We start from the raw sequence: 24,754 nt of genomic DNA on the forward strand, positions 1-24,754 counted from the left end.
ACTGACAGGTGCATAGCCTGCAGAGTTTTCCCAGCCCTTCTCTCATTTGAGCTCCGCAACCCTGGAGGGAAGGTAGGAGTAACTGTAGTAGTTGTTTTAATCATATCAACAGTCACCAACATTTACCGAGCACTTCGATTGTAAACATGTCACATACATTGTCAATTTTAAACTTAGACAGTGAACTAGCAGTGATGATCCCCACTTTATAGGCCAGTATATTGTCACTCAAAATAGTCCAATGCCTTGCCCAAGGTCACCACGCCAATAAATGGAATAACTGGGATCTGTAGGCATTTATTTAGACCTCGTGCCCAGAGTGATTTCCACAACTGCTCACTGTAACTTCCTCAACTTTGCTTGCTTTTTTATTGCTATCATTTTTAGGAAAGACAGTGGTTTAACAATAAAGAGTGCTGGGTTCTATCCTGATCTTTCTAGCTGTGTAACCTTGGATAATTTACTTTAACTCTGTGTGTCAATTTCTTCCTCTTGTGGATAGATCTTAACATCTATGTCCCAGGGCTCAAGGTTAAACAAAACAATGTACACAGAGTGCTGCTCCCAAGGCTGGAGTAAACACTCAAAGGACATTGACACATACCTGATTTTCTTAAGCTGTCTTCTCATAGAAAGAGTTAAGGCTCGCGGGGCAGGGGTACAATGTCCTTGAGAGCTTCTAGGTGCCAGAGGAGCAATACTTCTCACGTCCATGACCTCAGCTCCCTTGAAGAGGCTCCTCCATTGGAGTGTGTACCTATCAGAGGGCAGCATTGAGGGCCAAGAGGGTGCTTGGCAGGAGTGGGCACTTGACTCCTCTTTCTCCCTCAGGGGCCCCTGAGAAACCCCTAGGCCTTTAGAACTAAGATGCCCTTTGTTGAACTATTTTGAAGTCGCCATGTTGATTTCATGCTGACTTCTGAGGGTGGGGTGACAGGGAAACCCAGTTTTACAAGAGCACATGATTCCTGAAAAGGCTGCAAGGAGATCAGAGCTAGAAGGAGACACAGGCATCAGCTCCTCCAAACCTGTCCTTGTACAGATGGTAAACCAAGAGCCACAGGAAGAAAGCATTTTGACAAGAGCTCATCCTGCAAATGTTGACAGAGCCAGGGTCAGAGCCACCATCAGACCCAAATCATTCCTTACCGAGAAGGTGGCTGAGGGCCAGCAAGAGGCCTAAATCTACTGGCTGGACACCCATGGGCCTTTGTACATTCAGACATCTGGCCCCGGGCTCTCTTTTATGTCACCAGCTTCCCTCCCCAGGAACTTTCCTCCCAGAATCACGGAAATGGTGCCCTGCTGCCGGCTTCCAATCAATGGCCAAGACAGATTTTTAAAATAATGACAAGTCATCAGGGTCTGCTCTCAGGCAGCCGTGGGGGCCTTGGGAATGAAAGAAATCTTCCAAATTAGGCCATGTTGGTGTATGGGAACTAGCAGCATCTTGCTCATTCCAGCAGGCCCAAATTAGAACAGCCAATGAAGAGGGTCCTGGGAGATCAGGCCTCCTCGTGGGCCCGTGCATCTGAGTCCCTGTCTCAATCACTACACTGTTCTTAGGATCATCGGGTGTTTGCTGGCAGCGGGCAGTGCCCCAAGTGCAGTCAGGAATTTGGCATCGGGTGTAATCCTTAGCCGTGTGCTGGCAGCACTACTTCTTTAAGAGGCGGGAACACTGGGATCTCTGCCACCTGGTCCCCTGTTGGGGAACTAGCCTGTGAATCAGCCAAGCCAGGTTCCCAGCCCAGACTACTATCAGGTAGAAAAAGCCGGTGGGCCACTTCCAGTTGTGTTACTGAAGCATATATAAGCATATATTACCTGATCTCCCTGCTGTCTTGCTAGGAGTCATTCATTCAGCAAAAATGTATTAAGCACCAATTTAGGGCTATCCTGATGAATAAGACAACAAAAAGAGGGATTGTGTGCCCAGTGCTTACAATATGAGGTTATTTCAAAAAGTTTGTGGGCAAATGAAATTAAAAGACAAATTTACTTTGGTACAAAAACATTTGAGGGGCCGGCGCGGTGGCGCACTAGGTTAATCTTCCACCTATGGTGCCGGCATCCCATATGGGCGCCGGGTTCTAGACCCGGTTGCCCCTCTTCCAGTCCAGCTCTCTGCTGTGGCCCAAGAGGGCAGTGGAGGATGGCCCAAGTGCTTGGGCCCTGCACCCGCATGGGAGAGCAGGAAGAAGCTCCTGGCTCCTGGCTTTGGATCGGCGTAGCTCCGGCCACTGCAGCCATTTGGGGAGTGAACCAACAAGGAAGACCTTTCTCTCTGTCTCTCTCTCTCATTGTCTGTAACTCTACCTGTCAAAAAAAAAAAAAAAAAAAAAAAACTTTTGAAGTCTATGCATGGCTTTTTCATGATACACATTTTCTGGGAACTTTTTTGAAGATTTCCCATATAACAAGTAAGATCATCACCTTACCAACAGAGTATGATAAATGCCACAAGGGTGATTAGAAAGGGTGTTGTAATATTACCTTAGGGTGGGCAGGGAGGTCTGGGTATTCAGCCAAAACCAAAAGAAGGAGCCAGCTCTGGAAAACCAGAAGGAATAGTAAGTACAACTTTGAGGTAGGAAAGGCCCAGGAAGGAGGGAACAGGTGATGCACAAGAAGTGAAGGAGGCAGTGTAAGATAAGAAGACTAGAGCTTTTTTGTTTGCTTTATATTGTAAGTTATCTATTCATTTTATTTGAAAGGGAGAGAGAGAAGGAGGGAAAGAGAGGGAGACAGAGAGAGATCTTTTCATCCAATGGTTCACTCACTAAATGCCTACAACAGCCAGTCCTCTGGGCCAGGCTGAAACCAGGGGCTCAGAACTCAGTCCAGGTCTCCAGTGTGGGTGGCAGGGACCTAAGTACTTGAGCCATCGTCTGCTGCCTCCCAGGATGTGCATTAGCAGGATTCGAAATGAACACTGCAGAGTGCTTTAACTGCTCTGCCAAACGCCTGCCCCAGAGGATTGGGTTTTATTCTGAGAGCAATAGGAAGTCAGCAGAGAGTGTCGGGCAAGAGGACGAAGTGGACCACAGGGCAGCAGGACAGAAGCACAGCGAGCAGTGAGAAGGCTGACTTGCCCTGGTCTAGGGGCAGATGCAAGATCTGCTTTAACAGTGGGATTGCTGAGATCTGCTATTGGATTAGTTCATTCATTCATCGATTCAACACACATCAACTAAGCACCTATAGCCTTCTGATTCTATGGCTGGTGTTGGGGTAAATGTGGAATGAGGATCACAGTCTACTCAGGGAAACAGATCAGAATAGGGAAATGCAATGCATTTAAGTAAGTGCGTGGGGAGCAGGCATCTGGTGCAGTGATTAAGTCACCACTTGGGACGTCTACATCCCATAGCAGAGTGCCTGGCTTGTGTCCTGGCAACTCCGCTTTTGATTGAGCATCCTGCTAATGAGCACCCTGGTAAGCAGCAGATGATAGCCCAAGTACTTGGGTGCCTGCCACCCACACTGGAGACCTGGATTGAGTTCTGAGCTCCTGGCTTCAGCCTGACCCAGAGGATCAGCTGTTGCGGGATCTGGAGAGTGACTCAGCATATGGAAGTCTTCTCTCTCTCTCTCTCTCTTTCTCTGTGTGTCTGCCCTTCAAATAAATAATAACAATAACTAATACATACAGTAAATGTTAGAGAACATCTAACTCTGCTGAGGGGAAAGGACCAAAGTTGTCTTCCTAGCACAGGGGAGCCAGAGCTGAGTCTCGAAAGAAGAACAGGAATAATGAAGAGAAGGCCTTTTGGGGGTCCTGGAACAGAACTCTGAGATAATAGCACAGTAGCAATCTAGTAGCATGGCTAATACCTGGTAAAGCCTAACAATGTGCTAGGTACTCATGGGCACCATCACTGAATCCCATGAGACAGGAACTATTATCACCTCCACTTTACAAATAAGAAAACAGAGGCACAGTTAGGCTCCACTACATGACTTGCCCAGGGTCACCCCACTCACAATGGCAGAGCCGGGCTCATGCAGCTTGGCCGTGAAGGCCACGGTTAACTCGCTCACCATGCTGAAGGGCCAGCCTGCGGGACAGCAGGCGAGCAGGCGCTGACGATAGCATGGAAGGTGTAGGGTATGGGAAAGAAGGAAGTTGATGTGGCCAGTGCAGGGCACCGGGTGGAAAGAGAAATGACATGAGGAGGGCATTTTGCAAACTGTTAAGTACTGTCCTGTTATTATTAAATAACTGCCTTTTCCCTCTGTGAGATACCAAGGTTTTCTCAGCAGCATCTCTGGATTATGGTCTGGATTGTGGCTTCCTGGGGGCCTGCTGGACAAAGGCAATCTGGGAAAGGATGGGCTGCGGTGACCCTGACCCTGGGAAGCAGCAGGCTTGGGCTCCAGTCCTAGCTCTGCCCCTGATGCAAGGCATGGTTCTGCATGAGTCCCTGCCGCAGCCTGGTCTGCAGCTTCCCTGCATCTAGGATGGAAGGAAGGAGGAAGGGGGGCTCCCAGGCCTTCCCAGCCTTCACATTCTGGTGGTGTTCTGCTTCTCTAGACCAGGTGGTGACCTAAATGTCTGCCTGGGACCTCTCACCAAAGCAAAATGCCACCCTGGATAAGAGTGGCGCCTTCCAGGAGGGAGGACTCACACAGGATGGGAAGCCTATGGCCCATGTCCCCCAAGGCCACAGGTGTCCAGGCCAAACAGCTTCTTTCCTGTCCCTGCCAGGACACGGGTTTCAAGGCCCTAGTCCAGGGAGTGACAGCATTCTCCACCCTGCTTCTAAGGATGCAGCCAGAAGACACAGATGTGGTTTATATCCTGGGTGGTCCCATGCGAGTTTTCTTAAGATTTATCTTATTTATTTGAAAGGCAGAGTTATATATATATAGAGAGAGACAGAGAGAGAAGTCTTCCAGCGTACTCCTCAAATGGCTGCAATGGCTGGGACTGGGCTAGCCAAAGCCAGGAGCCAGGAGCTTCTTCTGAATCTCCCACATGGGTGCAGGGGCCCAAGCACTTGGGCCATCTTCCACTGTCTTCCCATGTGCATTAGAAGGGAGTTATACTGGAAGTGGAGCAGCCAGGACTTGAACCGGTGCCCATAGGGATGCCGGCACTGTAGCAGCGGCTTAACCTGCTGTGCCGCAAGGCCTGCCCCTGGTTAGTTTGGACAAAATCCTCAAGGTTTTCTCACTTATCCTGTTCCAGGATCCATCTTGTACAATTATTTTTAGATCCACCCCGTGGAATAAAAAGTGTCTGTCACTTCCTGTTCTGGGTTTAGGACCCCAGGGTGGCCTGCTCTGAGCTGCCACAAACACGGAGGTCTTTGGTATGTTACCCAAAGAGTCCCCACACTGCCAAAGGCAGATTTTCTCTCTGGTCCTTTGGATGAGCAGACCAGTCAGGGGCGCTGGTGAGGCAGCCTCTGGACTAGAATCAGCCCATCTTTCTCATGATGGACAATCTCGGGGCCCTGGCGACTGACAGATCACACACTTCCGTCGTCTGCCCGGCAAGAGCTGTGAATAAACACGGACGCTCTGTGAAGGCGTAAGCCACTGATGACAGAGGTCAGAGGTCTTGGTTCTTTTCCAGGCTGTCAACCAAGAAAAATGACCTGCTGAAGAGCTGGGGTCCGGGCACGAGTCCTGGCCATGAGCAGGATTCTTTTTGCTGTCCAAGATTCACTAGAAGAATCCTAGAATGTTCAAGTCAGAAGAGAACCTAAGCATTTAAGAGCTAATCCAAGCACTCTCAATCTTCCAGAAAAGAAGGAAAGGATGTATTTAAGCTTCCATGATAACTTGGCCGGGAACTCCTTTTTGTTTCTGGTGCCACATTCCAGATTCAGATGATTGGCTTTCCGCACTGAGCAAACAGCAGGTGGGCGGATGTGGTCACCAGCCAGCCAGCGCACTGGCACTGTGGGTCACCGAGCTTCACCCACAGCACACCATGAACAGCTTAGCCCAGCCTGCCACTCTCTCCTCCCTGGAGGTCCTACAGTCCACAGAGTGGCTCAGAGATAAACCAGCTCTTGGGGTGGGCAATTGGCACAGCAGTTAAGAAGCCACTTGGGATGCCTGTGCATCATACTGGAGTGCCTGGTTCGAGTCCTGGCTTCTGCTTCCTGTGAATGTGCAACCTGGGAGGCAGCAGTGGTGGCTCAAGTATTTGGGTTCTTGCCACCCATGTGGGAAGCTAGAATGGAGTTCCAGGCTCCTGGCCTCGGTCTGGCCCAGCCCTGGCTGCTGAGGGCATTTGAGAAGTGAACCAGAAGATGGAAAATCTCTTTCTGTCTCTGCCTTTCAAACAAAGTGAAAATACAGAGAGAGAGGGAGAGAGAGAGAGAGAGAGAGAGAGAGAGAGAGACTGACTTCTCTAAGCCAAGCTCCTAAGATGGGAGATGAAATGGCCTAGGGAGACCATCCCCCCTTTTAGCCTAGTTCCCTCCGTGATGAAGCATCCCCAGCTCTGTGCAGGGACACAGTACCAGAGCTCAGTGAGATCAGTGAGCTGCAGATTGGTGAGCAGGCCACACGGGGCAGAGGGAAGCAGGTGGGTCATGGGACACAGGGCAGGAGTGCAGCTGCCCTCACCCTGTCTCTGGTCAGCTCTGTCCAGAAGTTATTTATTTACTGGAAAGGCAGAGTTACAGAGAGGCAGAGGCAGGGACAGGTCTTCCATCCACTGGTTCACCCCACAAATGGCCACAACAGCTGAAGCTGGGCTGATCCAAAGCCAGGAGTTTGGAGCTTCTTCTGGGTCTCCCATGTGGGTGCAGGGGTCCAAAGACTTGGGCCATCTTACACTGCTTTCTCAGGCACATTAACAGAGAGCTGGATTGGAAGTAGAGCAGCCGGGATTCGAACCAGCATCCATATGGAATGCTGGCACTGCAGGCAGCAGCTTTACCTACTATGCCACAGCGCTGGCCCTGGTTCTTTTTCTATTGAACTAAAGTCTGTCTCTATGAACTTCTGCCCACTGGGTCCAACTTCACTTCCTGGAGTCCCACAGATCCAACACGTTCATTCCTTCTGAAGACTTGGGAGGAGGTATCCCAGATCACACACCCCACAAGGGAAGCTGTTATAGGGCAGAAATCCTGATCAGCAGCCCAGCCCAGCCCAGCCCAGTCCTGCCTGGCTCTCTCTCTTGCCAAGCTGAAATATACACAAGGGTGCCTCTGAAAGTGCATGGGAGACATGCATCCAGAAAAAACCACGCATAGCAGTTCAAAAGTTTTTGCATCAAAATAAACTTTGTTTTTCATCCTATTTTTCCATGCACTTTTTGAAATACCTTCCTGTGTCCCACTTAGGAGGAAAATGATGAAGCTGAATCAAGAAACACGAGGGCCCCTGGGAATCTTTGTCTGGAAGCCCCCCGTGAGTGCCGGCATCACTCTCAGCTCTGAGCAAAGAGCAGACAGCCTCTGCCGCCATCCCAGGGGAGGTAAGGTTCTGATTACCGAGAGGGACACTATCTGGATATACAAGATATTTCAGGAAATAGCACTAAGCATAAAACAAAGGCTGACAGTGAGATAGAAAACAAGTAGGGGGCAGGTGGTTGACACAGAAGTGAAGTTACTGTTTCGGGATGCTAGCAGAGGACCTGGGTTCGAGTCCTGGCTTCACTCCCCAGTCCAGCTTCCTGCTGCTGCTCACCCTGGGTGGGGTTGGGGAGACAGCTGGTGATGGCTCAAGTATTTGGGATCCCTGCCACTCATGCGGGAGACCCAGACTGAGTTCTGGGATCCTGACTTTGGCCTCGCCAAGCCTCAGCTATTGTGGGCATTTGCAGAATGAACCAGTGGATGGGAGGTCACACTCTGCCTTGCTCTTTCTCTGTCTCTTTGCCTTTCACATAAATGAGATAAATAAACAACAATTTTAAACACAAAGGCTCAGGCAGCATGTCACGTTCAGTGGAGTGGCTGGGAAGACCTTTCACAGGAGGTGCTCACTGCGCCAGAGCCAGGAGGCCGGCGTGGGGCAATCCAGGGACGGAGTGGTGAATGCAAACTCTGAGACAGGAATGAGCTTGGAAGAGAAAAGCCCAGCTGTGCAGGGTACCGCAAGCGAGGGGCGGCAGGAAAGGAGATAAAGCCTCTGATTGGAGGCTCTGGCCTGAGCAGAAGATGGATCATGCTGACGGTTCCACTTCCCAAGTGCCAGAGCCCCAGCACAGCAGAAATTACAGCACCGCTGTGCTGAGAACTGTGAGGGCCGGGTGCTCACATGTGTGCGGCTGGGCAGGGGTCCCTGGGACAACGCCGCTGGAACCTGCAGCTCAGATCCAAAGGGAAGCATCCATCCCAGACTTCTGTCCAGGCCAAACAGCCGCAGAGGACTTGTCTGCAGCTCCCTGTCAAAGAGTCTCAAAGGACAGAGGCAACCCAAGAAGGAAGCCGAGGTGTCAGGATTCTGGGTGCAACACAGAAGGGGCTCCTTGCCTTGCTCTTAGGGTCTTCATGGGAGCTCACCACCTTCTTCCCCAATCAGGCCAGCTCTCAGCGTCAAAAATAACTCACCCCGGGATAAAACAGCCCTCTCCTGGGAGTCTGTACTGTATCAAGAATCAAAGTCCTGAGCTGAGGGAGTACAGATAAAATTGTTGGGGGCAGGTGTTGTGGGGCAGCAGGTTAAGCCACTACTTGGAACATCTGCATCCCATATTGGAGTGCCTAGGACCAAACCCCAGCTGCTCCACTTCCAATCCAATTTTCTGCTTCTGCTCAGGTGCTTGGGTCCCTGCCACCCACATAGGAGACCCTGATGGCTTTCGCCTGGCCCAACCCTGGCACCCTGGCTGTTGTAGGCATTTGGATTTGGAGAATGAACCAGTAAATGGAATATTTCTTTCTCTCTCTCTTTCTCTCTCTCAAATTCTTTCTCTCTCTCTCCCTTTAAAATAAATAAAATAAGTAGCCAGCACTGGCAGTAGGCCTGGCCTGAAGCGCCAGCATCCCGTATGGGCGCTGGTTTGAGTTCTGGCTGCTCCACTTCCAATCCAGCTCTCTGCTATGGCCTGGGAAAGCAGTAGAAGATGGCCTACGTTCTTGGGCCCCTGCACCTGCATGGGAAACCCAGAAGAAGCTCCTGGCTCCTGGCTTCAGATAGACACAGCTCGATTCCATCGGATGGAAGACCTCTCTCTCTCTCTCTCTGCCTCTCTTCTCTGTGAAACTCTTTCAAATAAAATAAGTAGGTCTTTTTAAAAAATGAAATAAATGAATAGACTTTTTTTAAAAAAGATTTATTTATTTATTTATTTATTTATTTATTTATTTATTTGAAAGGCAGCACTACAGAGAGGCAGAGGCAGAGAGGAGGGGGGTGTCTTCCATCCGATGATTCATTTCCCAGATGGCTGCAACAGTTGGGGCTGTGCCAATCCGAAGCCAGGAGCCAGGAGCTTCTTCCAGGTCTCCCACATGGGTGAGGGGTGCAAGGACTTGAGCCATCTTCTACTGCTTTCCCAGGCCATAGCAGAGAGCTGGATCGGAAGTGGAGCAGCTGAGACTTGAACTGGCATCCATATGGGATGCCAGCACTGCAGGTGGAGGCTTTACTCGCTACGCCACAGCACCAGACCCCGTGAATAGACTTTCCAATCAATCACCTTTAAAAATAAAATTGTGTGATTTCAGATTTTTAGGTTAAATGCCTGTGTTCCACATCAGAACACCCAGGTTCATTATCTAGCTTCGGCTCCTGACTCCAGGTTTGTGCTCATGCAGACCCTGGGAGGCAGTGGTAATGGCTCAAGTAATTGGATTCTTGCCACTCAGGTGGAGACCTGGATTGAGTTCCCAGCTCTTGCTTTGATCCTGGCCCAGGCCTGGCCACTGAGCATTTAGGGGGTGAACCAGCAAATAGGCTGTGTCTCTCTCATAGATAGATAGATAGATAGATAGATAGATAGATAGATAGATAAATGTGTGTAGTCAGTATTCTGCCACTCCGGTTGGGCAGGCACCTGCTGGATCAGCAGTTTGATGCAGGGCCCTCGTTGGTGTGGGGCTCCCTCCCCCATCTCTGCTGCCTTGCTAAGGTGAAACACTCATTCCTGCCCGGCACAGGGCATTTGACTCTTGGAAACTCATGGGAGCTTCTGGAGCGCTCCGAGCACTGTTAACTGCCTCTGCACAATTCCTGCCAAGGTGGCTGAGGCAGGGGTGGGGTAGCCCTGAGTAAACTGACAGTCAGAGGACACATATCAGTTGAGAATGTTCCCATGGAAAACAAAGTCCAGCCCCTTCCAGCAAGTGCTGCCTGGCTTAGCCAAGAGTGCCCTGTCATCTCATTGGCACTGCTTCTGTATTTCTCAGCAGACCAGAGTCTGCGAGCACGGACAGTCTCTGGGAGCAGGTTTGTTGTTGCTGTTGTTTGTTTATCTTTCTCCAGGATACTCTGACCTTATGTAGCAAGAGCAAGAAAACCCAGTTCCATCCTTAGGTTCCCCCAGCCCACATCTAGTGATTTGTCCTAAGGATATGCTGCACAGACTGGAAGATTGTTTTAATAAAGCTTGATAGTATCATATACAATAGCATAAAGTGGGAATTCTCCAGGTGCCAAATGACCAGAGAAATAAACAGACTCTAGCCCATCCCTTTGGAGGACTTACTAGGACAAGCTTGGAAATGACAAACACGGTGAGGGGTAGGGGTTGGGGGAGGGGCATGGCGGCACTGTGGCTTAGTGGGTAAAACGACCGCCTGCAATGCCAGCATCCCATATGGGCGCCAGCTCAAGACCAGGCTGCTCCATTTCTGATCTGGCTCTCTGCTATAGCCTGAGAAAGCAGTAAAAGATGGCCCAAGTGCTTGGGCCCTTGCTACCCACGTTAGAGACCAGGAAGAAGCTCCTGGCTCCTGGCTTCGGACTGGCCCAGGTCTGGCCGATGCAGCCACTTGGGGAGTGAACCAGTGAATGGAAGATTGCTCTCTCCCTCTCTTTCTCTCTCTGTAACTCTGCCTTTCACATAAAAAAAATCTTAAAAAAAAAAAAAAAAAAAAAAAAAAAAAAAAAAAACCAAGAATTAAGGGGCCAGTGCTGTGGCCTGGGAAAGCAATAGAAGATGGCCCAAGTACTTGGTCCCCTGCACCCACACGGGAGACCTGGAAGAAGATCCTGGCTCCTGGATTCGGATCCGCTCAGCTCCGGCCGTTGTGGCCAACTGAGGAGTGAGCCAGCAGATGGAAGACCTCTCTCTCTCTCTCTCTCTCTCTCTCTCTCACTGTTTGTAACTCTACCTCTCAAATAAATAAATAAAATATTTTTAAAAGCCCAGAATGTACTTTAAAAAAACAAAAAAAGAGCTAAATAAAGCCCCTGTTCATTTTGCTTTTCTGTGTTTAAATAATGTAAATAAAATAATTTATATGAAAATTCTAGTTTTTAAATATTTAATACATTCAAATATTTTATAATTATTATTTTAAAATTTTTAATTTTTAATTTAAATTATTTTTAAATATTTTAAAATTAGGGGCTGGCGTTATGGCACAGTGGGTAAAGCCAACACCTGTGGTGCCAGCATCCCATATGGGCACGGGTTGGGGTGTTGGCTGCTCCATTTATGATCCATCTCCCTGCTAATGCACCTGGGAAAGAAATGAAAGATGGCCCAAGTGGTTGGGCCCTGCATCCACGTGCAGGAGCTCCTGGATCCTGGCTTTGGATTGGTGCAGCTATAGCCATTGTGGCCATTTGGGGAGTGAATCATCGGATGGAAGATTTTTCTCTCTGTCTCTCCTGCTTTCTCTCTCTAACTCTTTCAAATAAATAAATAAATATTTTTAAATGTTTTGATTAAATATTAGGCATTAATATTTAAACAACACAAAATTGTTATTCACCTTCTTCAAAAGATAATTTTGGGGTGGATATTTAGACTAGTGGTAAAGCCATCAGTTTGGACACCCACATTCCATACCAGAGAGCCTGTGTTTGTGCCCCAGCTCTGCCCTTGATTCCAGCTTCCTGCTAATACATACCTGGGAGCCAGCAGGTAATGGCTCAAGGAGCTGGATCCTTGCCACACACATGAGACTCAGAACGAGTTCCAGGCTCCCAGTTTCAGCCAGGTCCAGCCTCAGCTGTTACAAACTGAACCAGCCCTCTCTCTCTCTCTCTCTCTCTCTCTCTGAAATAAAAAACAGATATTTTAATTAATTTTTAAAACATAATGAGTTCTTTTAACAACTGCTCATTATGCCATCCTGTGTCAGGTGACCAGCATGGAGAACTGATGGTCTGTTGAATGGAATTCAGGGATGTGGAATAGACGTGGGAGTCTAGCCTTGACCAGGACCCCACCTCCCCATGGATACCCCAAGAGTTAGGTTCTAAAACAGCACACGCTCCCGCCCAAAGGATGGGAGATCACTTTCCCAGGCAGGATTTGTCCTGGACCAGGAAAAAAAAATCCATCTTGCCCAAATGACCGGTCCTCCTACAACACTGTTCTGCCCTCCACCAGACTACCAGCTCTATGGATTCCCAGCTGCAAACAACAAACATCTACTATGAGTAATTACCGCTGCTATCATCACTAGTGGTGATGGTGGATGCAGGGCTGTGCTAAGCTTAGAGGTAAGAGCTTTATATTCATTATCTCTTTTTAACCATAACCTCAAAAAGGAGAGATTTACTCCCTGTTAAAGATGAGATAATTTGGGGCTGGCGCTGTGGCTCTGGGTAAAGCTGCCTCCTGCAGCACCGGCATCCCATATGGGTACCGGTTTGAGTATCAGCTGCTCCACTTCTGATCCAGCTCCCTGCTATTGCGCCTGGGAAAGCAGTACAGGAGACCCAGAAGAAGCTCCTGGCTCCTGGCTTAGGAGTGGCCCAGGTTTGGCCGTTGCAGCCACTTGAGGAATGAACCAGCAAATGGAAGATTTCTCTGTCTCTGTCTCTGTCTCTCTCTCTCTCTTTCTAACTGCCTTTCAAATAAATAAATAAATCTTAAAAAAAAAAAAAAGAAGTAATTGAGGCTAAGAACAGTTGAGAAACTTGCCCCACGGCCACGGATGTAGTAAGTGGTAGAGACAGTTTCAAAACAAGAGCTGACTGCTAAGCTTGAGGGCTCACCCTCAAATGAGTCCTTCATGGGGGCGAACCCTCAAGGCTTCCAGATGGGGGCCTCCATCCTTCGAGGGTCTCCTCTGGCCTTAATGCATCAGGGCAATTTCCAAAGAGCAGGCTGGAGTCAGCTGCTGTCACTCACAGCCATATGGCCTTGAAAGTGGCATTCCCAGCAGCTCACAGGAACTGGGAGCCAAGGCAGCTCCCAAGCAGAAATGCTCTCAGGCCTCCGGAAACATCTGGAAGTCCTCAAGGAGGCAAGACCTGCCCCTTTATCACCTCTCCAGGGGAGATAGCAGGCCTGCCCCAAAGGCAGGGTAAGGACAAACATACCACTTCACTTTTCCAGATAGGTCCCTGCAAACACAAAGACTCACTCCTATTAAGCTTTGAGGATTGGCCGTGTGTGCACAGACCCCATCCTGGGCAGTGGGGTCGCAGTCCAGGAATCAGAGCCCCCGTGTGCCTTGTAGGGCTTGCAGGGTGAAGGCAAGGAGAATGACAAACAGCATTTGCAATCGAAGGTGACTGGTGCAAGGACAGGGATGTGACGCAACAGGGAGAGGATGAACTTTGGAGTCGGAAGGGCCTGTTTCTTCATGTCCTGGTTGTGTGACTGCACAAATGTCCTAACCTCTCCGGGTTGTTTCCTCATCTGGAAGAAGTGTCATGTGCTTTGCTTGCATAATTACCATGAGAATTAAAAGTACATCAATACTTAGAACTGCCTGGCACGCAGGGGGAGCTCACTAACTGAGTACTAGTATTAATAGTACAAGTATGTTTGTAAAGGCTCTAGTTGGGGCATGTGTAACTGCTGTTATCAAGGAAAAACAATAGAAGGGACCTATGAGCTGGGTTTTGACAGGTGAGTAGGAGTTTGTTGACAGCTGGTGGGCGGGAAGGGTTTCCTAGTTAGAAACAACAACAAGGACAGCTTTGCGAGGGACAGTGGAATGTTCAGGCAACTTGAGGAGACCAATCAGAAGCCACTGAGACATTCTCATCAAGCTAGAAGGGCCTTATCTGGGGCAGGATGACTCTCTGAAGTCCACTTTCATCTGTCCTCTAAAGGACCATAAACAACGTCTCAGTGTGACTTCATAAACCAACATTCTTGTAAGCAATGCTCCCTGCTGCACAGCAGCCTCCACGCCTCTGATAATCCCCATGGAACAAACGAAGCTGAGAATTAGACTCCAAGCACCCAAGCCACTCACTCACCTTCTCTAGACTTAGACAGGCTTGAGTTGGATTCCTGTCCTGGCTGTCTGACCTTGGAAACTCACTAACGTCTCTGATCTGTCAGTTTTATTACCTGAAAAATGGGAATCATTATGTTGGTATGTTACATAGAAATCAACGCCCACTATCAGTGTCTGGCACATGGCAGGTGCTCTCCCCGGAGAAGGGAAAGGAAGTGCTGTCCTGCCAGAACGTACTGCGGAGTGAGAGCAGATCTGACCTACATCCTGGGGAAGCCTCAGAATATCAGCCACAAAAGACTGAAAAACGACTTCCACCAAAATGGCATCTTGTAGATATTATTCTGCACTTTGCTTTTTCCAATGAATGCCTCTTTCTTTCTTATTGACATAATTCATATATAATTAAGTTGACCCTAAAACTGAGTGGTTTTTAGTACATTCACAAGGTTGTGCAAACCATTATGCTACCTAATTCCAGAACAATCTCCTCATCCCAAAAAGAAACCCTGTACTCATTTGCAATAATCACTCTCCATTCCCTTCTCCTTCCAGTCTCTCCACCAATAACTACTTATTTTCCTTTTCTGCAGGTTTGCAAACTCTAGACATTTCATTTAAATGGATTCATATTATCTGTGGCCTTCTATGTCTAACTTCATTTACTTGGCACAATGTTTCCAACATTCAAATAGCTTGTACTGTAACTTCTTTCCTCTTTATGGCTGAATAGTAATCCATTGTATAGATATTCCACATTTTAAAATGTGTTCATCAGTTGGTGGACAATGGGTTGTGTCCTTTGGGGGCTATTATGAATAAACTTAATTCTTTTTAACATTTACATTTTGGTGATTTGATGTTGCATATTTTATTTTATTTATTTTTTTATTTTATTTTATTTATTTGAAAGGCAGAGTCACAGAGAGGCAGAAGCAGAGAGAGAAGGGCGGGGGGTCTTCTATCCGCTGGTTCACTCCCCAGATGGCTGCAACAGCCAGAGCTGCGCTGATCCAAAGCCAGGAGCCAGGAGCTTCTTCCGGGTCTCCCATGTGGGTGCTGGGGCCCAAGGACCTGGGCCATCTACCACTTTCCCAGGCCATAGCAGAGAGCTGGAACTCAACCTGGCACCCATATGAGATGCTGGCACTGCAGACAGTGGCTTTATTCACTATGCCATGATTGCGACCCCAGCATATTTAAGCACTTCCTTCTAAAGCATAGTTCTGGTCTTCCTCTAATATAAAAAAAAATAAGTTGTCACAACATTCACCTAGTCTTCCATAAGAGGTGGTAAAAACTTACCCCATTTCCTGAGGAAATGACCCAACAGAAGCAATAAGTTTTATTGACAAAGATATTATTTGCAGCAATTTTGACAGTAACACAAAATTGGGTACAACTTAACCAGTCCATAATTGGGAGCTATTTAGATAAAATGTATTGTTTGAGGAAATAGCGTGCAGTTAATTCTTAATAATTAGGAAGGCCATATAGCGATAAGTAAATTGCTAAAGATCTTAACCCAACTCATCTAAATGTAAAAGGGCATCACAAGCCCATGCTGGTTCTCACAGCAATCTGAGATGGGGCCGGAGGCACCTGCTGGGCTCAAGTCTTGTCAACTGCATCACCAAGATGAACAGAAGCCAGGGGGCCTTGCTGAGGCTGGGGGTCACGGCCAACCTGCCAGGACCTCCCGCACATGCTGTGAGAGGACCCACACAGAGTAAGGAAGACTTCTTCTAAGTGACAAGTGGCAGCTGAAGTCACAGTGTTGGCTTTGTTCATTTGTTTTTAAAGATTTATGGGGGCCAGTGCTGTGGCACAGCTGGTTAAAGCCCCAGCCTGCAGCACCTGCATCCCATAAGGCCACCAATGTAAGTCCCAGCTGCTCCATTTCCAATTCAGCTCCCTGCTAGTGTGCCTGGGAAAGCAGTGGAGGATGGCCCAAGTCCTTGGGCCCCTGTGCAAAGTGGGAGACCAGAGGAAGCTCCTGGCTTCGAATCTGCTCAGCTCCAGCTGTTGTGGCCATTTGGGGAGTGAACCAGCAGATGAAGACCTCTCTCTCTCTCTCTCACTCTCTCTCTCTCCCTGTCTCTCTACCTCTCTCTGTAACTCTTTCAAATAAATAAAATACATCTTTTAAAAAAAAGATTTTTACATTTGAAAGGCAGAGTTACAGACAGAAAGAAAGACAGAGATCTTCCATCTACTGACTCACTCCCCAAATGGCCACAACAGCCAGGGCTAGGCCAGGTTGAAGCTAGGAGCCTAGAACTCCATCCAGGTCTCCCTCATGGGTGCAGGGGCCCAAGCACTTGAGCCATCTTCCACTGCTTTCTCAGGTGTGTTCACAGCGAGCTCGATGGGAAGTGGAGCGGCCAGAACTCTCACAGGGGCTCCTATGGGATGCCGGTGTCACATGTGGAAGCTTAACCTGTTGTGCTGCTTCCTTAGACTTTGGACATCCCAACTCCTTAGGTGCTCAGAGGGTGGCTCGTACTGGTCTGTATAGTAGAAATGACAGTCATGGACCCAAGATCATCGTGATGGCTGTGGAATCAGTTGTTCGTGAAGGTAACAGGTGACCTGTTGTGACAGGCACCTCCAAAAGTCTGTGTGCCATGCTGGAGCCCCTCTCCAGCATTCAGAATCTGGGACAAGGCCGACTTCTCAGAGCATTACCTGACGTTGTACTTTCCATACAAATGTCTTTGTCAAAAGTCCACTTCTAGGGCTGGCATTGTGGTGCAGCAGGTTAAGCCACCATCTGCAATGCTGACATCCCATGTGAGTGCTGGTTCCAGTCCTGGATGGTCCACTTCTGATCCAGCTCCCTGCTAATATGCCTGAGAAAGCAGCAGCAGATGGCCCAAGTGCTTGTGCCCCTGCCACCCACATGGGAGACCCAGATGGAGATTCAGGCTCCTGGCTTCAGCCTGGCCCAGCCCTGACCATCACAGCCATTTGGGGAATGAAACGGCAGGTGGAAGTTCTCTCTCTCTCTCTCTCTAACTCTTTCTTTCAAATAAATAAATTTTAAAATAAAAATAAAAAGTGTGTTTCCTACCACAATCATGTTGACTATAATCACTGCCATTAAAAGGACACAATGTAGCAAAACCCAACTGTGAACACATAGCCTTCAAAGTATCGATATGAGAAATTCAGTCTCAACAGAGCACGTTGGTTGTGACATGGGATAGGCAAGCAGCTAGTTAGGTCTGTGGAGCCAGAAATCACTAATCACTTGCCACCCAAGAACCCTCCTACCTGTCAATCAAAATTCCTGCCTCCCATGATGTATCTGGTGCGTCACGGACCAGGGCACATACAAGATTTTAAAAAGATGGAAGATTGGGGCTGTTGCTGTGGTGTAGTGGGTTGAGCCTCCACCTGTAGCATCAACATTCCATAAGGGTGCCAGTCCAAGTCCTGGTTGTTCCACTTCTGATCCGGGTCCCTGCTAATGGCCTGGGAGAGCAATGGAGGAAGCAAAAGTGCTTGGGCCCCTGTACCCACATGGGAAACCCAGAGGAAGCTCCTGGCTCCTGGCTCCTGGCTCCTGGCTTTGGATCAGCCCAGCTCCAGTTGCAGCCATTTGGGAAGTGAGTGAATCAGTGGATGAAAGACCTCTCTCTCTCTTTCTCCCTCTGTCTGTTAAAAAAAAGGGGGGGGGGGTGAGGGAGTGCTTTCTTTCCTCCCTGGACCTCCGAAGATCTTCCACTCTCCCCACCTCTTATTCTCAGACAGATCTTCCTAATCACAGGTTTTCCTTTGCTCCCACATTTATGGACAACTCTTTGGCCCACTCATGCTGTGTATTTCTCCTTTTAAGGCAGCTGACACTCACTATCAAATAAACTTTATACCTGTTTGCACATGATCCCAGTCTCCACTTAGTATTTCTATCTCTGTGGAAGATAAGAACCTGACCTAAAATATAATAAATCCAGGGCCAGCTCTGTGGCATAGCAGGTAAAGCCGCCGCCTGCAGTGCCCGCATCCCACATGGGCGCTGGTTCTAGTCCTGGCTGCTCCACTTCTGATCCAGCTCTCTGCTATGGCCTGGGAAAGCAGTAGAAGATGGCCCAAGTCCTTGAGCCTCTGCAGCCACATGGGAAACCCGAAAGAAGCTCCTGGCTTCGGATTGGCACAGCTCTGGCCGTTGCCGCCAATTGGAAAGTGAACCAGCAGATAGAAGACCTCTCTCTCTCTCTCTCTCTCTTTCTCTCTCTCCCCCTCTCTTTCTCTTTGCCTTTCTCTATGTAACTCTGACTTTCAAATAAATCCTTTAAAAAAATAATAAATCCATTGCTCACAACCTAAGGCAGGTTATTTTTTAGTATGATTCTGGTCATGACACTTGTATTGTGATTGTGTATTTTGTATCAACTGTCACTTAAATTGTATTTATTTCAAAATTTTAAAAATATACTCATTTAATTTTTGTTGAGTTTACAGGAAGGAATATAAAAGAATATTTTGGAACATGCATGGTGGCTTCCAAGCGCTCTTCTACAAGCCTCCAATCAACTCCACAGAGTGAAATGGTCTCTAAAGTGTCCCCACTCTTAGGGAGAAGTTTGAGGCTGTACTAGTTAAGATCACAGTTATGCTACTCTGACAAAGACAGCCCAAAACACAGTGTCTCCAACATGACCAAACTTCATTTCTCTCTCACCAACCACAGCCAGGCTACTGAAGTGATGCTGCTGTGAACAGGTGCAGTCAACCTGTTGCTCTGCCACCCCCGAGGGTGTCGTCATTTGCTTCACCAAAGCTGGGTTGCTACTCCTGGGAAAGGGGAAAGAGCCAACATACAAGATAAGGAGCTCGGCCGGCGCCACGGCTCACTAGGCTAATCCTCCACCTAGCGGCGCCGGCACACCGGGTTCTAGCCCCAGTCAGGGCGCCAGATTCTGTCCCGGTTGCCACTCTTCCAGGCCAGCTCTCTGCTGTGGCCCGGGAGTGCAGTGGAGGATGGCCCAAGTGCTTGGGCCCTGCACCCCATGGGAGACCAGGAGAAGCACCTGGCTCCTGCCTTTGGATCAGCACGGTACGCACGCTGGCTGCGGCGGCCATTGGAGGGTGAACCAACGGCAAAAGGAAGACCTTTCTCTCTGTCTCTCTCTCACACTGTCCACTCTGCCTGTCAAAAAAATAAAAAAGATAAGGAGTTTATGTTTGGAGATGTCCCAGAAAATGTGCACATCACTCCCTTGTGCATCCTGTCACTCCCCACTCAATCACAAGGCTATGCCCAGCTGCACAGCAAGCTAGGAAATAGAGCTTTCAGCTGGGCTCAGTCAGGGGAGAAGGAAAGGTCTGAGGAAAGAAGTAGTCACCTGTGACAATGAATTTTTTTAATTAAAAAAAAAAAAGAAAAAAAAGATAACTGGGCAGGCATTGTGGTACAGCAAGTTAAGCCACCACTTGGGATGCCCGCACCCCATATCCAAGTGCCTGGGACCAAGTTGCACCTCCATTTCCAATCCAGCTTCCTGCCAATGTATACCCTGGGAGGTAGCAGATGGTGGCTCAAGTAATTAGGTTTCTGCCACTCATGGGAAAGACTTGGATTGAGGGCCTGACTCCTGGCTTTAGCCTGGCCTGTCCCCAGCCATTGCAGGCATTTGCAGGTTCTCTCTGCCTCGCAAATAAATAAATAAGCTTTTACAAGGCTAATCATCACAGCCTTCTTCAAAACACTAAAAAATGGAACCAACAGGAATGTCCAACAACAGAGAATGTTAAAGTCAAGTATGACCCACCCATCGTATGATGGACTGCTGCACAGGCACCAGAATCACACTCCTGATAAACATTGATATGAAAATTTTGATTACCTAAATGTGAAAAGCACATTGCAAAAACAATATATACAGTTTAATTCCAATTTTTGTGGTAAAAATTATCCAACGATATGGGGCAGCATTGCAGCACGGTGCGTTAAGTTGCCTCCTATGATGTCAGCACCGGGCACTGGTTTGTGTCCCAGCTGCTCCACTTCTGATCCGGCTCCCCGCTAATATGCTTGGTAAAGTGCTTGGGCCCCTGCCACCCATGTGAGAGACCCAGCTCAAGCTCTTGGCTCCTGGCTTTCGCCTGGCTCACCCCTGACTGTTGTAGCCTTTTGGGGAGTGAACAAGTAGATGGAAGATCTCTCTTTCTCCCTTTCTCTAATTCTGCCTTTCAAGTAAATAAATATATCCTTTTTTTAAAAAAAAGATCTTTGATATTTGAAAGGCAGAGTATACAGAGAAAGAGGGAAAGAGAGAGAGAAGCCAGGAGCTTCTCTCACATCTCCCACATGGGTACAGGGGCCCAAGAACTTGAACCATCTTCCACTGCTTTCCCAGGCACATTAGAAGAAAGCTGGATCAGGAGTGGCACAACCAAGTCTCAAACCGATGCCTATATGGGAAGCCAGTGTCACAGGCAACAGCTTTACCAGCTACATCACATGCCAGCCCCAATAAATAGACCTTTTTGGAGCCGGCGCCGTGGCTCAATAGGCTAATCCTCCACCTTGCGGCGCCGGCACACCGGGTTCTAGTCCCGGTTGGGGCGCCGGATTCTGTCCCGGTTGCCCCTCTTCCAGGCCAGCTCTCTGCTATGGCCAGGGAGTGCAGTGGAGGATGGCCCAGGTGCTTGGGCCCTGCACCCCATGGGAGACCAGGAAAAGCACCTGGATCCTGGCTCCTGCCTTCGGATCAGCACGGTGCGCCGGCTGCAGCGGCGGCCATTGGAGGGTGAACCAAGGGCAAAGGAAGACCTTTCTCTCTCTGTCTCTCTCTCTCACTGTCCACTCTGCCTGTCAAAAAATTAAAAAAAAAAAAATAAATAAATAAATAAATAGACCTTTTTGAAAGTTATTCTTAAAGGACCAGAAGAACATTCACCAAAGTGTTAATAGTGATTCTTCAGTGAGTGACACTGCTAGTGATTTTTACTTTCTCCTTTATTCTTTCCAGAACTTTTTAGTTTCATTGTAAAGACATGTATGATTTTTTTTTTATTTTTTATTTTTTGACAGGCAGAGTGGACAGTGAGAGAGAGAGACAGAGAGAGAAAGGTCTTCCTTTGCCATTGGTTCACCCCACAATGGCCGCTGTGGCGGGTGTGCTGCAGCCAGTGCACCGCGCTGATCCGAAGCCAGGAGCCAGGTGCTTCTCCTGGTCTCCCATGGGGTGCAGGGCCCAAGCACTTGGGCCATCCTCCATTGCACTCCCTGGCCACAGCAGAGAGCTGGACAGGAAGAGGAGCAACCGGGACAGAATCCGGCACTCCTACTGGGACTAGAACCCCGTGTGCCAGCGCCGCAGGCGGAGGACTAGCCTATTGAGCCACGGCGCTGGCCGACATGTATGATTTTTATAACACAGGTGTCATTTAAAATGTTGGATTTAGTGCACAGAATGCCGTGTAGTAGCAGGATGGACTCTCAGCCCTCAGCAACAACACCCTGTTCCAGGTGGGGAGAGGAAGGCCCAGGGAGGCCAGGGGACTTGCCTCAAGTGCACAACTAGTCAGAAAGGGGATCTGAATGGAGGTAGCCTGTCCTCAGGGCTGGGATTCTTATCAACATCCTGCACCAGAAAGAACAGCTTGATTGCTGGCAGCTTAGTTGGTGTTGAGGTGCAGTCAAAACAAAGTGTCTTCAAGTTCTTAGAGAACTTAAACACACACACACACACACACACACCCCACATTTCTGGCACTAATAAGGAAATAGGCACCGCATAAATTAAGTCCTCACTTTGATAGAGACAGGATATGAACCCTTGTTTCGTTCATTTACAGCATGTTTGTTGAGTACCTGCTACAAGCCACTGTGGACACACCTGTTCCTGGGAATCAGGGCATGACTCTTGCTTGCTCTTGTGGGGCTGTTTCTGTTTATTGAGTCCCTAATACAAACCATACATTTTATTGAACACCTACTACACACTGACAGTGTATACCAATAATAGCAACCTGCACTTGCTCAGTTAGGGTCTAACTCTCAAGCATTGTAACTAAGCATCATTGTCACCTCACAACAACCCTATGACCCTGGTAACACTAACCCCATTTTACAGATGACAGCACTGAGAACCAGAGATATTAAGTGGATATCCCAACGTTTCGCAATAGTCTGTGGCAGATCTGTTTTTCAGTGTATATCCTGCTGCCCTAAAACTCAGGTCCTGTTCCCAGTACCACAGCCTCACCCTCCAGCACCTCCTCATTACAGCCTAATAAAAGACCTCCGACTCAGCGAATTTGGTCCCGGTCAGACTCACTAAACTTCCTGGAATGGATCTCAGGGATATTTCATTCTCAGTACAATACCCTGTATAACTCCCATTGATGCTAAAGTTTGGGAACCATTACCCTAACCTGTAACCTGGAGTGCTATATAGTTCTTTCTCCCAGGCCCCGGGCTGGAAGTACCAAGCCTCATATTCCACTAGGGTGCAGCCTAAGCCAGGATGTCTAGATGAGTGGTACACTGTTGAAGAGTGGTGGAATCGCTGATGACATTCATTCATTCATTTGACCAAAGGTGTGGGCTTACCAGGTGCCAGGGACTGGGCTGGGCCCTGGCGGATGATTTCTGAAACTCCGGTGCTAAACAAACCGGGAAAGCTTCTTTGGAGCAGTGAGGTACATTGATAAGCAGAGCCAGAATATTTTCGGCTTTGCCCATCGCAACCTGCTTGTCTCTGGGTGAAGCCGCATGACGTGCTTTGACCAATATGGTGGAATGACTTTTGGCATTCCAGAACCCAGACCTCACGGCCTTGCCGCTTCTACCTTTGCCCTCTTGAAGGTCTCTACCACTGAGTACAGAAGCCCAGGCTGCAAGTCCAGGCAGAGAGACCCACCTGTCCCAGCTCAGGCCCCAGACAGGTGAGGGAGGCCTTCCCAGGCCACGTATCCCCAGAACAGCTGCCAGGTGACTGTTCACCCAGTCAACCCATCAAACCATGAGAAGTAACAAAATTTTGTTTTAAGTCACTGAGTTTTGGAGAAGATTATAATACAGAAGATTATAGGACAGCTGACGGAAGCAGCAATGCATAGGGGGAATTTTGTTATCTGTTCACAATTATGTTCATTCCTCAGAATCCATGGGGGATGGGTTTCAGGGGCAAATACTCAAATATCTGGGACTTCAAGTCCCTTATAGAAAATGGCATAGTATCTGTATATAACCTACACAATCCCCCAATATACTTTGTCATTTCTAGATTATTTATAATATCTAATATAGCTATGTTATGTAAATGGTTATTATACTGCATAATTAACAGGTTAATGACAACAAGAATTAGCCTGTACATGTTCAATACAGGTGTAAATTTTTTCAAAAATATTTTTTAAAAACTTATTAATTTGTGAGAGACAGCGTGCCCATGCTCTTCCATCTCCTGGTTCATTCCCCAAATGCCTGAAATAGTCATGCCTGGGCCAGGCCTAGGTCAGGCACCTAGAACTCAATCCAGTTCTCCCACTTACTTGGGCCATCACCTATTGGCTCTCAGGGTGCGCATTAGTAGGAAGCTGAAACCAGAAGCAAAGCCAGGACTTGGAACCCAGGCACTCTGATATGGGATGTGGGTATCCTAAGAGGCATCTTAATTGTTATGCAAAACAGTTGCTCCCCCCACAAATATTTTCACTCTGTGGTTTGTTGCATCCATGTATGCAGAACCTGTGGATGTGGAATAAACTATATTTACTGAGGGCCTACGATGCACCAAGTATTACATTACCCCAGGTGTCGGGGAACAAGCTAAGAGAAGCCTCCAGCCTCATGTTGGGGGAAGCTAAACCATAAATAAGTAAACCCATAGATACACAAGTCTAATCTCCTAGGCAGGTAGGTGCTGTGAAGGAAAACAAAGCAATAACTAAAGAATGATGAGCCGGCGCCGCGGCTCAATAGGCTAATCCTCCGCCTTGCGGTGCTGGCACACCGGGTTCTAGTCCCGGTCGGGGCGCCCGATTCTGTCCCAGTTGCCCCTCTTCCAGGCCAGCTCTCTGCTATGGCCCGGGAGTGCAGTGGAGGATGGCCCAAGTGCTTGGGCCCTGCACCCCATGGGAGACCAGGAGAAGTACCTGGCTCCTGCCTTCGGATCTGCGCGCTGCGGCCGGCCGCGGCGGCCATTGGAGGGTGAACCAATGGCAAAAAGGAAGACCTTTCTCTGTCTCTCTCTCTCTCTCACTGTCCACTTTGCCTGTTAAAAAAAAAAAAAAAAAAAAAAGAATGATGAATACTGGAGAAAGGGTGTTTTGGGATATGGTGGTGGTAGGAACCTTTTCTAGAAAGGTGAAATTTGAGAATAGTTCAGAGGACTGAGAAGGAGCAAAACCTGAGACGATTCAGGACAGGTAGGTTCCAGGTAAATGGAACAGGAAGTACAGAGATCCCAAAGCAGGAAAAATCTTAGTACACTCAGAATTCA

The 24,754-nt window shown here is 48.3% G+C and overlaps 1 protein-coding gene across 1 annotated transcript in view; it reads right to left on the bottom strand.

Moving 5' to 3' along the window:
* Positions 1-277: 277 nt before the first annotated feature.
* Positions 278-24,754, bottom strand: part of FBXW2 (F-box and WD repeat domain containing 2) — an 82,844-nt gene continuing 58,367 nt past the window's right edge. The window contains exons 9-11 of the transcript XR_016211466.1: positions 12,000-12,148; positions 2,497-2,553; positions 278-2,319 (exon numbers count right to left, since the gene is read on the bottom strand). The gene's annotated coding sequence lies outside the window, so the exon portion shown is untranslated. The remainder of the gene's footprint in view (positions 2,320-2,496; positions 2,554-11,999; positions 12,149-24,754) is intronic.

This window comes from Oryctolagus cuniculus, chromosome 1 (assembly GCF_051225735.1).
Source record: "Oryctolagus cuniculus isolate XC-2025 breed Fujian yellow rabbit chromosome 1, ASM5122573v1, whole genome shotgun sequence".
NCBI classification, from domain to species: domain Eukaryota; kingdom Metazoa; phylum Chordata; class Mammalia; order Lagomorpha; family Leporidae; genus Oryctolagus; species Oryctolagus cuniculus.